Source organism: Girardinichthys multiradiatus, chromosome 1 (assembly GCF_021462225.1).
Source record: "Girardinichthys multiradiatus isolate DD_20200921_A chromosome 1, DD_fGirMul_XY1, whole genome shotgun sequence".
Lineage (NCBI taxonomy): Eukaryota > Metazoa > Chordata > Actinopteri > Cyprinodontiformes > Goodeidae > Girardinichthys > Girardinichthys multiradiatus.
The window spans coordinates 466210-480919 of NC_061794.1; the positions used below are offsets into that span (position 1 = coordinate 466210).

Consider the following 14710-nt stretch of genomic DNA (forward strand, 5'->3'; position numbering starts at 1 on the left):
CCTTCCGGCTGGGGTTTTAAAAATAAACACACCATCGCCTTCGTCCGAAATACCTCTCCATAGAAGGTGACAGATCATGAAGGATTAAAAAAATTAACGCACATCAGCAAAAGTCATTATGTTTTCAAAGCTTAACTTACCAGGAAAGAGTTTACTTTAGCTCACTGGAAATAAAAAAAACATATTTTATGTTATCTTTTTCATTTCCAACCATGCAAAGTTACCAATTCATCTCTAATAACGTTTTTTTCATGTATGGTTGAGGGTTCCCATACTTTTACCTTTTTTGTAGAACCACAAAATAGTTCATAAATAAAATTTCATTAAAATAAATTCCATTAAACTTCTTTTGAATATTTTTAAAAGTTCACATATTATCATCTAATTAACAAATGATTTAAAATGTGTATTCTACCCGATGAAGAAGAGAGGACATCTGTCCCCTTAAGAACAAGTGTGACCCTCTACCAGTCTCCAACATTGATCTGAAGGTTTGTCACACTTCTCGCTTTTCAGCTGTGTGATTTTGAAGGGGTTTCTTGCATGTACAAGATGTGGGCTTTGACTTAGTCTACAGTTTTCATTTTTTAATTATCAGACCCTACTTGGTGGACCTACAGGCAGGTTCTTGGTTATTGTCATATCAAAGAGTCCAGTTCTATTTCAAATCAGTTTATTTATATATCACTGGTTCACAACAAATGTCACCTAAAGGAACTTTACAAAACACAAAGATACAGTTCAGATTCAGAAATATATCTAATTTAAATCCAATTGCAAAGACACATACAAAGTCAATTACACACATTCTAATTCATCCATCCATAACCAGGTTATTCTTGCAGGCTCAGAATCAAAATCAACTTTATTGGCTAAGTTTGTGTGCACAAGCACGGAATTTTACTTCAGTTTCCATCCACTCACATTTTATTTCAACATCCGTTCAAACAACAATCACAATGTCTACAAAAGAGAGAATCTCTGTTTCCAAGAAGCAGGTTCCAGGAGCGGAAGGGAGACCAACAGCAGATGACACATGGAGGAATTTCAGGAGAATCCACAGAGCAAACACAGTGCACTGGAAAAGATGAATCCGGCCACAGACACCAGAAGAATCCTGGAGGAAAAGGAACATAAACTTAGGTAACAGTTTGGGTCATGAAAGAGAAACAATGTTAGAAACGCAGGCAAGGTTCACCGATTAACCTAAACTGTCATGTTTTTGGACAGTGAGAGGAAGCCAGAGTACCTGGAGACAACCCACTTATACACAGGGAGAACATGCAAACACCATGCAAAAAGACCCCAGGCAGAGATTCAAATCCAGGAGCATGTTGTTGCAAGGCAACAGTGCCACCAACTGCTCCACCTCGCAGACCCGTTGTTGCCAACAGTGAGTTAGTCATGTTCTCTACCGCTTATTCCATAGTGGGTCGCGGGGAAGCTGGTACCTATCTCCAGCAGTCTCTGGGCGGGAGGCTGGGTACACCCTGGACAGGTCACCAGTCAATCACAGGGCATTGTTGCCAACATCTGGTGTGAATTTCATGTCAACAGATATTCACTTTGATTCAATTAAATAAATAAGTAAAATATTTATTCAAAATGGTAATTAAATGTTGTCTTTACTTATATTATAAAGGCTTCTTCAAAGAGGTGAAAATGTTGATGGCTGTGAGCAGGAAGGATCTCCTGTAGGTGGTCGGTACTACAGCAGATCTGAAGAAGCCTCTGACAGAAAATACTGTTGTTTGATAGTTTCATTAAGGAGACACTCACGGTTGTCCACGGTGTTCTTTTCTCTGTGCCCACAACTCTCCACAGGTTGGATTGGGGAAGACATGCGTGTAAATGAGTTGATTTTATTGGCCAAGTAAATCAAATGATGCCAGAACGCAAATAGTGTGTGAGACCAGAGTTCACTGAGGTCAACTATGATACTGGAAGCACATACAACACAATGCTTAGGTGCAAAAATGTCGAAATACCAAACTAATTAACTAATATTTATACATTATTTTTAAAGGCTTTATGTGTAATTTTATAAATTTATTAAGTGCATGATAACGTTTTACCTTACTAGTTGTTTAGTATATCCCACACCTCATCCTTCTCCCTGCTCCGCATCTTGCTCCTCATCTCAGAAGTATTCCTGTGTCCTTAGTCGCCCATGATCTCAAACTGAACTTGGTCAAAGGGGGACTGTTTGGGGTGCAAATCAGATTCATCTGGAATCGCCCCGTTTACATTCGGTGCTTGATATGGGGATGGAATTCACAGCGGTAAACAGTTCTTTCAAGTCATGGTGAACGCCTTTCCCTCCTGATGCCAGGTAGTCACTGTGGACACGGATCACTGTGCGGGGACAATAAATGTCTGTTTCATAAATAATCATATTACATTATCATTACATACCATCACATAAAAAAAAACTGATAGTTATTCTAGAAAATTATGAGAATCCATTAGAAATTTTACACAGCAACACCATGCCATAGGGATAAATCAGAGATGGCAAAAAAGATCCAAAAAATGCAGACCTGGAGACCAGAGTTGGTGGTGGTGACTAAAACAAATTTAATACTGATCACAGATTTAATAACACCCTTGTCTGTTGTCCTTTTCCTGTATTAAGTTGGCTTTTATTTATTTGTCACATCTTCACCATTGTGGTCATGAGGGACAGTTGCGTCCCTCATGATAGCTGTTAAGCTCTTCATACATGCAGTGTGGGTGAGATCACACCCCGTCATGGTGTAGCTACTGTCTTCCAGAAAGAAGGAGGGGCTAACTGAGAATGTTCTGGAGAATTCTCATCAGCTGAATGCTTTTTGATTAAATCAACAATGTTGCAACTGTTCCCACTCTCCCCTACTAATCACTACTTACGAGCAAAAATCCTGTGGCGCAATGTTTTATGCACAACTCTGCATGTACAAAAATGAGCGTTGCGTAAAAGTGTGCGTAAATCTACACAAACATTGAAAATGTGCGGAAGCCACTCAAACTTTTGCAGTCGACAACAATAAACTACAGAAAACTAACAATCACCAAAATCCACTGAAATATGACTTCATCCAGCTTTATTTAATTCATGGAGCATCAAACCTGATGTTTTTCATGAGTTTGAGCTTTTATGGTTTAAACCTGAGCGATCAAACTGAATCACATTTAGCCCCATGCAATATCTCTGTTTTTGTCACCTATGTGTGTAATTCCGCATCGGTCTGTGCGCTGAGGAGCAAAATGCATGCGAATCATCTAAGGGGCACTTTTGTTCTCACTGAAAAAAACTGTCGGATCAACAAATTAATTCCTAGCAAGTCACGTTTGATGATTCCTACAGTGGACAAGTTGTAGACAATCACATGTCCATAAACAGTTGCATAAAGTTGCGCGTAACTGTGAAATGATGGCAGCTTTGGCACAACTGAATGCCGGAAGAAACTGGAAGGAGCATTTTATTCAGAGATCGTACTGACCTGCTGGTACATGATGATGTATGGCTTATTAGCATGTCTCACTGTGTCTCACTAATGCAATGGCACGTTGGCCTCTTCAGCTCATGACTCCTTTATATTCTAATGGTCAAGTCAAGTCAACTTTTCGGCAACAAGGCGCTGTATAAGGAAAAGCATTACAATGATACAGAAAATCAAACAGGTAATTAAAAATTTTTTTAATAAAAAATAAATCTTATAAGCAGGCCAGCTGACAGCTTTGCCAGGTCGTGGGACACAACTGTCTTTTGCCCCCCCCCCACCAAAAAAAGTTAACTTACTGTATATTGCATTCTCTTATGCCTTGTATTTCATTCAATAGTCTGCGGTTTACATTAACTTTTATTTCCCTTCAAACTAGTCTTAAATGACTTCTCTTCATGAACGTGGTTAGACTTGGTCTCCAAATGCCAAGCAGCGAATTTTTCTTGTGGCAAAGTCATTTATGATCTCTTTAAAGTCTAATTTCTTGGTAAGTTGATGCTCTATAGACAGCATTGCCAAACCATTGAGCCTTTCCTGGGACATGCAAGAGCGCAGGTAGTTTTTTATTATCTTCATCTTACTGAAAGCCCGCTCACCTCCAGCCACAGTCACAGGCAGGGATAGGAAAATACGTAGAAGGACACACAGGTCTCCATAAATGCTTTGTAGTCCCATTTTGTAGATTGCATAGAGTGGGTCCAGAGGTCCAAGGCCATCTTCAAAAGTAGCACTATAAATTGTCTTTAAGTGCTGAACTTGATCTTTAAGTGACTCTGTGAGGCCAATCTTATATTTCTCTAAGAGCCTTGAGCAGGATGCACTGATCCTGTCCAGTGACATACCTCTGAATTTCCACAGGGCACCAAATTCATCACATATACAGTACAGACCAAAAGTTTGGACACACCTTCTCATTCAAAGAGTTTTCTTTATTTTCATGAATATGAATATTGTAGCATCACACTGAAGGCATCAAAACTATGAATTAACACATGTGGAATTATATACTGAACAAAAAAGTGTGAAACAACTGAAAATATGTCTTATATTCTAGGTTCTTCAAAGTAGCCACCTTTTGCTTTGATTACTGCTCCACACACTCTTGGTATTCTGGTGATGAGCTTCAAGAGGTAGTCACCTGAAATGGTTTTCCAACAGTCTTGAAGGAGTTCCCAGAGATGCTTAGCACTTGTTGGCCCTTTTGCCTTCACTCTACGGTCTGCTCACCCCAAACCATCTCGATTGGGTTCAGGTCCGGTGACTGTGGAGGCCAGGTCATCTGGCGCAGCACCACATCACTCTCCTTCTTGGTCAAATAGCCCTTACACAGCCTGGAGGTGTGTTTGGGGTCATTGTCCTGTTGAACAATAAATGATGGTCCAACTAAACGCAAACCGGATGGAATAGCATGCTGCTGCAAGATGCTGTGGTAGCCATGCTGGTTCAGCATGCCTTCAATTTTGAATAAATCCCCAACAGTGTCACCAGCAAAGCAACCCCACACCATCACACCTCCTCCTCCATGCTTTACGGTGGGAACCAGGCATGTAGAGTCCATCCGTTCACCTCTTCTGCGCCGCACAAAGACATGGTGGTTGGAATCAAAGATCTCAAACCTGGACTCATCAGACCAAAGCACAGATTTCCACTGGTCTAATGTCCATTCCTTGTGTTCTTTAGCCCAAACAAGTCTCTTCTGCTTGTTGCCTGTCCTCAGCAGTGGTTTCCTAGCAGCTATTTTACCATGAAGGCCTGATTCACACAGTCTCCTCTTAACAGTTGTTCTAGAAATGTGTCTGCTGCTAGAACTCTGTGTGGCATTGACCTGTTCTCTAATCTGAGCTGCTGTTAACCTGCGATTTCTGAGGCTGGTGACTCGGATAAACTTATCGTCCACAGCAGAAGTGACTCTTGGTCTTCCTTTCCTGGGGTGGTCCTCATGTGAGCCAGTTTCTTTGTAGCGCTTGATGGTTTTTGCGACTGCACTTGGTGACACTTTCAAAGTTTTCCCAACTGTTCAGACTGATTGATCTTAATTTCTTAAAGTAATGATGGCCACTCGTTTTTCTTTACTTAGCTGCTATTTTCTTGCCATGATACAAATTCTAACTGTCTATTCTGTATCCACCTCCTGCACAACACAACTGATGGTCCCAACCCCATTTATAAGGATTGAAATCCCACTTTTTAAACCTGACAGGGCACACCTGTGAAGTGAAAACCATTTCAGGTGACTACCTCTTGAAGCTCATCAACAGAATGCCAAGAGTGTGCGGAGCAGTAATCAAAGCAAAAGGTGGCTACTTTGAAGAACCTAGAATATAAGACATATTTTCAGTTGTTTGAAAGTGTCACCAAGTGCAGTTGCAAAAACCATCAAGCGCTACAAAGTAACTGGCTCATATGAGTACCGCCCCAGGAAAGAAAGACCAAGAGTCACCTCTGCTGCGGACGACAAGTTCATCCGAGTCACCAGCCTCAGAAATCGCAGGTTAACAGCAGCTCAGATTAGAGAACAGGTCAATGCAACACAGAGTTCTAGCAGCAGACACATCTCTAGAACAACTGTTAAGAGGAGACTGTGTGCATCAGGCCTTCATGGTAAAATAGCTGCTAGGAAACCACTGCTGAGGACAGGCAACAAGCAGAAGAGACTTGTTTGGGCTAAAGAACACAAAGAATGGACATTAGACCAGTGGAAATCTGTGCTTTGGTCTGATGAGTCCAAGTTTGAGATCTTTGGTTCCAACCGCCGTGTCTTTGTGTGGCGCAGAAGAGGTGAACGGATGGACTCTACATGCCTGGTTCCCACCGTGAAGCATGGAGGAGGAGGTGTGATGGTGTGGGGTTGCTTTGCTGGAGAGACTGTTGGGGATTTATTCAAAATTGAAGGCATACTGAACCAGCATGGCTACCACAGCATCTTGCAGCGGCATGCTATTGCATCCGGTTTGCGTTTAGTTGGATCATCATTTATTTTTCAACAGGACAATGACCCCAAACACACCTCCAGGCTGTGTAAGGGCTATTTGACCAAGAAGGAGAGTGATGGGATGCTGCGCCAGATGACCTGGCCTCCACAGTCACCGGACCTAAACCCAATCGAGATGGTTTGGGGTGAGCAGACCGTAGAGTGAAGGCAAAAGGGCCAACAAGTGCTAAGCATCTCTGGGAACTCCTTCAAGACTGTTGGAAAACCATTTCAGGTGACTACCTCTTGAAGGTCATCAACAGAATACCAAGAGTGTGTGGAGCAGTAATCAAAGCAAAAGGTGGCTACTTTGTGGAACCTAGAATATAAGACATATTTTCAGTTGTTTCACACTTTTTTGTTCAGTATATAATTCCACATGTGTTAATTCATAGTTTTGATGCCTTCAGTGTGAAGCTATAATATTCATAGTCATGAAAATAAAGAAAACTCTTTGAATGAGAAGGTGTGTCCAAACCTTTGGTCTGTACTGTACATATCGGAGGGTTCAAAAAGCCCAAGTGGTAAAGCAGGTTTTCCCTTTAACAGAAGAAGATGATTTGGCGTTAGAGGCTCCAAGTCATTTGGCTCATCAGACAGCTTTGTAATTGAACGATCATTCAAAATGGCTTCTACTTCACACATAACAGTGTGAAGTCCATCGTCATTCAATGTCTGCCTGCATAAAACTGAGTTGAGGATACGCCTTATCAGGCGTATCATACTTTCCCACACTCCACCATAGTGAGATCCTGCTGGTGGATTGAAACTCCATTCAACTCCAGTTGAAATCAGTGTCTTGAATTCGCTTATGATCCAATGCAACAAGAGCTTTTCTCAACCCTCTTTTGGCTCCATCAAAATTGGTTCCATTGTCTGACCTGATATGGACACCTTGACCCCTCCTGCTGATGAACCAACGTATTGCATTGATGCAGGCATCTGTCTCAAGCGAGTTTGCTACCTCCAAATGTATCGCTCTACTCGCCATGCAGGTAAATATCACTCCGTAACGTTTGCATATTTTTCTGCCTTGCTTGATTTCCAAAGGTCCAAAATAATCCACTGCAACATTCAAACATGGAGGCACATCTGGAACAATTCTTTCTTTTGGAAGATCCGCCATCTTTTGTTTCAACAATCTCCCATTAAAGCGTCTGCAAATACTGCTATCAGATATGATTTTCGTTACAGCAGCATTTGCATTGGTAATCCAATACTTCCTCCGAAGAGTTGACAGAGTATGGTTTCGTCCACTCTGTCCCAATAACTCATTGATATATTTAAGAATAAGGCTGGAGATACAGTGCCTTGCGAAAGTACTCGGCCCCCTTGAACTTTTAAACCTCTTGCCACATTTCAGGCTTCAAACATAAAGATATAAAATTCAGATTTTTTGTGAAGAATCAACAACAACTGGAACACAATCATGAAGTGGAATGAAATTTATTGGATGTGTCAAACTTGTTTAAGAAATAAAAAACTGAAAAGTGGGGCGTGCAATATTATTCGGCCCCCTTGCGTTAATATTTTGTAGCGCCACCCTTTGCTGCAATTACAGCTGCAAGTCGCTTGGGGTATGTCTCTATCAGTTTTGCACATCGAGAGACTGAAATTCTTGCCCATTCTTCCTTGCAAAACAGCTGGAGCTCAGTGAGGTTGGATGGAGAGCGTTCGTGAACAGCAGTCTTCAGCTCTTTCCACAGATTCTCGATTGGATTCAGGTCTGGACTTTGACTTGGCCATTCCAACACCTGGATACGTTTATTTGTGAACCATTCCATTGTAGATTTGGCTTTATGTTTTGGATCATTGTCTTGTTGGAAGATAAATCTCCGTCCCAGTCTCAGGTCTCTTGCAGACTCCAACAGGTTTTCTTCCAGAATGGTCCTGTATTTGGCCCCATCCATCTTCCCATCAATTTTGACCATCTTCCCTGTCCCTGCTGATGAAAAGCAGGCCCAAACCATGATGCTGCCACCACCATGTTTGACAGTGGGGATGGTGTGTTCAGGGTGATGAGCTGTGTTGCTTTTACACCAAACATATCGTTTTGCATTGTGGCCAAACAGTTTGATTTTGGTTTCATCTGACCAGAGCACCTTCTTCCTCATGTTTGGTGTGTCTCCCAGGTGGCTTGTGGCAAACTTTAAACGAGACCTTTTATGGATATCTTTGAGAAATGGCTTTCTTCTTGCCACTCTTCCATAAAGGCCAGATTTGTGCAGTGTACGACTGATTGTTGTTCTATGGACAGACTCTCCCACCTCAGCTGTAGATCTCTGCAGTTCATCCAGAGTGATCATGGGCCTCTTGGCTGCATCTCTGATCAGTCTTCTCCTTGTTCGAGATGAAAGTTTAGAGGGACAGCCGGGTCTTGGTAGATTTGCAGTGGTCTGATACTCCTTCCATTTCAATATGATTGCTTGCACAGTGCTCCTTGGGATGTTTAAAGCTTGGGGAATCTTTTTGTACCCAAATTTGGCTTTAAACTTCTCCACAACAGTATCTCTGACCTGCCTGGTGTGTTCCTTGGTCTTCATGATGCTCTCTGGGTGGGCTTTGAACAGAACCCTGAGACTATCACAGAGCAGGTGCATTTATACGGAGACTCTATTACACACAGGTGGATTCTATTTATCATCATCAGTCATTTGGGACAACATTGGATCATTCAGAGATCCTCACTGAACTTCTGGAGTGAGTTTGCTGCACTGAAAGTAAAGGGGCCGAATAATATTGCACGCCCCACTTTTCATTTTGTTATTTGTTAAAAAGGTTTGACACATCCAATACATTTCATTTCACTTCACGATTGTGTCCTATTTGTTGATTCTTCACAAAAAATTTGAATTTTATATCTTTATGTTTGAAGCCTGTTTGGCACTGTATACTGCTCCTTTGAGAGGATAAGAGTCTGTTTTTCCTCCATTGGCAGCCCATTATCCAAAATAGGATCCAGTTTGTAGATGGAAATTTGTCTGCTTACTGTTCCACTCTTTGATAGCAAGGAGAAAATTTCATCTTCGAACCTTTGCTGCTGACAATAACGTATGATGGCCAACTCAGCTTCCTTAAGCTCTTTAGGTGTTAGAGAGCTACTTTTTGATGTTGCTGAGGCTTTTTGTCCTACCATTTGCCTATCATTTAGATCAGGGTCCCTCCCACCATTTTGTTGACAACTGAGCTGCAGCAAATATGTTTTCAGCCTGAGAAACCAGGCAACAGAGACCTTGAGTTTCCGCCATTCTGAAAAATAATTCATGAGCAGATCAATAGTGTTTGCTGGAACAGTAGCAGTGGAATTTACCAAAACATCCTTTTTTAGCTCTGGATCATCGTTGTCCACCTTATCAACAACAGAATTTTCTGACCAGTATTCCTCAGATTTCCAAAGAAAACTGGGACCCTCAATCCAACTATGATTTATAATAAAATTGGGCACTCTCATTCCCCTTGATGCAGCATCAGCTGGGTTGTCATTGGAACCAACATGCCTCCATTGGGAGGGACTTGAAATCTCTCTTATGGTAGAGATTCTATTGGCAACAAACGTGTGGAAACGTTTATCGCCATTATTGATGTATTTCAGAACTGATGTACTGTCTGTCCAAAACACAGATTGATCCAGCTGCATTTAGCATCACATCCACTCTCGCAGCCAAAACTGCAGCTGTACGTTCCAATCGTGGGATCGTCACAGCTTTTATAGGTGTAACTCTGGCCTTGCCCAATAAGAAAGCAACATGAATATGATCTGTGTCGTCTTTCAACCTGATGTATGTTACAGTCCCATAGCCATCTTTACTAGCATCAGTGAAATTATGTAATTGGCTATGCATGAGGTCCCCAAAATCCTTAGGCTTCATACATCTAGCCACCTGGAAAGACGCGAGCAACTTGACTTCTTCCAACTACTTTTCCCACCGTTTCAAGATATCCAGTGGCATGACATCATCCCATCCACAACTCCTCCAACAGAGGTCTTGCTGCATCATTTTTGCAGGCAGGGTGGCTGGTCCCAGAAACCCCAAAGGATCATACACTGAACTGGTGGTGGACAGCCTGCCACGTTTGGTTAGACACTGCCGTTTCATCTCCATCTTGAATTTAAAGGAGTAAGACTGGACACATCACAGTAGGCCTAAAGCTCTTTTAACGGGAAGATCATCTCGATCTAAGTTTAGCTCTTTCATATCCTTTGCCCACTGATCTTCAGCGACTCACTGCAATACTGCTCGACTGTTACTTATCCATTTTTCCAAATGGAATCCACCTCTTTCACAGAGAATGTTGAGTTCCTTCGCCATTTTTATGGTCGACTCCTCTGAATCCAAGCTCATCAAGCAGTCATCATCAGAAAAGTCGTCTCTTATCATCCGCAGTTTTCTTTGACGCATAGCTAGAGCAACTGGGAGATGAAACTGCTCCAAACAAGTGCACAGTCATTCTGTAGACTTTAAGCTCTCTGCTGATGTCTCCTCTTGGCCACCAGAGAAAGCGTAGAAAGTCTCTATCCTGTTCTGCAACTTTCACCTGATGGAACATAGCCTGAATGTCACCCATAAATGCTACAGGCTCCTGCCTAAAGCGAATCAGTACTCCTAGTAAGGAACTAGTGAGGTTGGGGCCTTGCAATAATTCATGATTTAATGATGTTCCTTGATATGTGGCTCCACAATCGAATACCACTCATAAAGAACCCATTTTAGGGTGATAAATAGCATGGTGAGGAATACACCATACTTTCCCGCTTGTACCCTTAACTGCTGGTCAGGCACCTGTTCAGCATAACCTTTATCAAGAACATCCTGGAGACAGCTTGAATATTCCTTATGAAATTGCGAGTCTCTTACAAACCTCCTCCTTAATCCAAGTATCCTCTGCTTGGCTACGGAGTACTGTTTGGCAGGATGACATCTGGTCTTTTAAAGGGCAACTTCAAACAATACCTCTTTTCCTGTAGAGTTGCAGAGGATTCCATGATTTTCATAAATCTAATGTCTTCTCTTGACATTTCCCTTTTTTCTGAAGTCCTTTCATTGAAATCGTGGTCATACTGGTTGTTTAGCAGGGACTCCAGGTTAGACACAGAGATTTTATTCACCAAAGCAGAACGGGGCTCCACGTCAATACTGCTACCATTACCATCTCTATTCAAAGGGCCATTAATCACCCAGCCCAAAACTGTTCTTATAGCATAAGGGCCATCTCCACAACTGTTGACCACTTCCCAAGGTCCCAATATCTTGGGAGTGTTGGTTCCCATCAACAAGTCAACACGGGCTTTTATAGTGGGTATACGAACCTTTGACTGCAGTGACTGCCATTCGCTTCTGTGTTAGAACTTCTGGCAGAGGATAAAAATTGTTTCCATCCAAACCTGAAACTTCAATGCCCGACAAGGAAAAAGCTGTTACAACCTTTTCCTGCCCCATTGTTTTTAAAAGGAAGTTAGTCCTTTTTCCTGCGATAATCAATCTTTGCATGAGATCTTCTGAACAAAATGTAGCAGTGCTTCCCGGATCTAAAAATGCATATGTCTGTATGACCTCAACTCCTTTAGTGGACTTAACCTGTACTGGAATGATGGAAAGAATACAGCGACCTTTTCCGGCTCCTGTAGGTCCACATGTCTGGGGAAGAGTTGATGGTTTAACTCCAGTCTGCTCCTCATTTTTTTTGGGATCAGAATTTGCCTTTCGAATATTCAGAACAGTGGGATGTTGTTGATCACAGACTTCACAGATTAAACAATTATTACAATCTCGGCTTATATGACCAGTACATAAGCATCCAAAACAATTTCTTTCTCCTTCAAAAAACGAATTTTCTCTCTGTGTTTCTTGTTTTTAAACTGTTGGCATGTTTCCAAAAGGTGTCTACCTGAATAACAATGACAGTACAACCTTTGTGTCTTTGAACCACTTGCTGTAGCTTTATTTTCAGAGAAATCAACTGATGTTACTGTAGTAGCAAAACTACTCCTCTTAAATCTGATCTTTAACTGTTCCTTGAAGTTACTGGAAGATCTCAAACCAGCTGAATGTTGTGGTCCGTATACATCAAGGTGTCCAAAGATCGGATCAGACAGGATCCGTACACGTTTCTCCAGAAACACAACCACATCGATAAAATTAGCTCGTTGATTATATGTCTCCAAAATGTCATGAGCAACAGCTCTCCATCGCTCCCTGAGTTTGTATGGTAGCTTGGAAATCACAATTTTCATGTTGCTTGGCATATCCAACTCCTGCATATGTTGAAGTTCTTCCATGACATTACAACATCCACGTAAGAATAAAGCATAAGCTTGTAGAGCTTTAACATCCTCAGATTTTATTGATGGCCAGGCTAAAGCTTTATTTATGTAAGCAGATGCTATCTTGAACTTGTTCCCAAAATGTTCTTGAAGAAGACCATTTGCCACAATGTATCCACGTTCAGGATCCATATGCTGGCAGCTGCGAACCAGCTTCTTAGGCTGTCCTCTTGTGAACTGTTCCAAATAATACAAGCAGTCAGCTTTGCTTGCTTTGCCTTCGACTCCTTGTTCAAATGCTTTAATAAAAGCTTTATATTGAAATGGATCTCCTTCAAACGCAGGTATGTCTCACGATGGCAAAGACAATAAGCGCTGTTGGTGCTCAAGGGCAGCTGTTATTTCATTTTGCTTGTGCATAATGGTGACAACATCCCCAGGAAGAACTTGATCGAGTTCATGACTTATCTTCTTTCCATTTTGATGTTCCAAGCAGTTGTTGCAACATGCAGCAAAATATCTGGTGCTTCCAGGTGCATTTGATCATGTCCCTCCAAGTGCTGCTTTATTGCTGAAGTTTTCATTTCAGGCTGCTTTGGTCGCACATCCATTGTTTGCAATTTGCTTTTTGTTGGTGCTACATTCTTCTGCTGCGTTATTTTACATGCTGCAGGCTTATATTCCTTTGCCATGGCGTTAAGAGTTGTAAGTGATGTCCGTTTCCTTTTTTCCTATTCAAAATAAGAGTTCATTCCACCAGTAAGTGCGAGAGAACGACACTGTTCATCAGAAACCTGCAGAACTGCCAACTTGGCAGTAGACGCAGCTAACTCAGTTTCCAGGTCAAGCTGTTCCTTCCTCCTTTTTATTAGTTGTTCCTGTTCCTCCAATGCATGACATTCCTTTAAAACAGCCATTCTTGCAAAAAGTGCAGCCCTTTCTGCTGCTGCTGCTTTAATTTGTGCAGAGGAAGTGGTACTTGATTTATTGCTGGTAACACTTTTGTTGCCATGTTTCCCCACATTGGAAACACTATCATTAGGGTCAGTGTCATCATTATCCACCCCATCATGATTAATATCATAATCAATATTCAAAATACCTTCATTTTTAGACACATCATCTTCTTTGGATTTAACCCACTCTTTCACATTTTTAATGAATTCATCAGTAAACATAAGGTTTGCTTTAAACCATGTTTCATGTTTTTCTTTATCCTCAACTGGCAATAAAATCATTAGTGAATCATGTATACATCTTATTTCTTCACACAAATCAATGTACCCATCAAGAGATTTCTGTACTGCTGAAAGCAAACCATTTTGCATTAATCCTTGTATCTTTTTCTTTAAATTGCTAGCTTTATTTAGCTTAGCCTTCCCACCAATTTGCAATCTATCTATTCTATCAGCAGTTGCTTTAGCAGAAAGTTTAACCACCCGCTTGCTCCTTTGTGTGTCACTACAGCTGGCCACAGAGTCCAAGCTGCCAGCAGTAGCTGGTGCACTAATACCAGCTGGTATATCCACATTTTCTGTGCAATCCACCATTTTTTAAAGTCCGATAGTCAATAGATCAAAAGTCAATTGTTCATCCACTTCAGCAACCAATGCATTGGGTTAACGCTATTATGTGCGCACACATTAAGATTTAGATGGCCATCATAATACTAGTAGTACCTAGTTCTGATGAATGCTTTCAAATCCAGCAACGAGAAGATCCTCACTGACGTCAATCCTGTTCAACGTCACCCCCGGCTGCAGGTGAGCTGAGGCCAACCAGCTGACTCATTCCAAACATACAGGCTCCATCATGTCGTAGCCAAACGCCATCAATTTCGCCTCCAATGCTCCATGCAACGCAGTTCTCGAACTCACCAACAGTCTTTGACTTTCATAGAGGCCAAGCCAATGCTTTAAGCCACTGAGGTGATTCACCGGGGTAGTGTTGACGCGCTGCTTGATGAATTCAAGTCCGAGTTAACACTGCTCA

At 41.7% G+C, this 14710-nt stretch overlaps 1 long non-coding RNA gene across 1 annotated transcript; it reads right to left on the minus strand.

Moving 5' to 3' along the window:
• Positions 1-656: 656 nt before the first annotated feature.
• Positions 657-14668, minus strand: LOC124873765. Its single transcript, XR_007039621.1, has 3 exons — positions 14398-14668; positions 2076-2355; positions 657-1117 (listed from the first exon to the last, which is right to left on the minus strand). It is a non-coding gene; the product is annotated as an uncharacterized LOC124873765 (long non-coding RNA).
• Between the last annotated feature and the right edge of the window lie 42 nt (positions 14669-14710).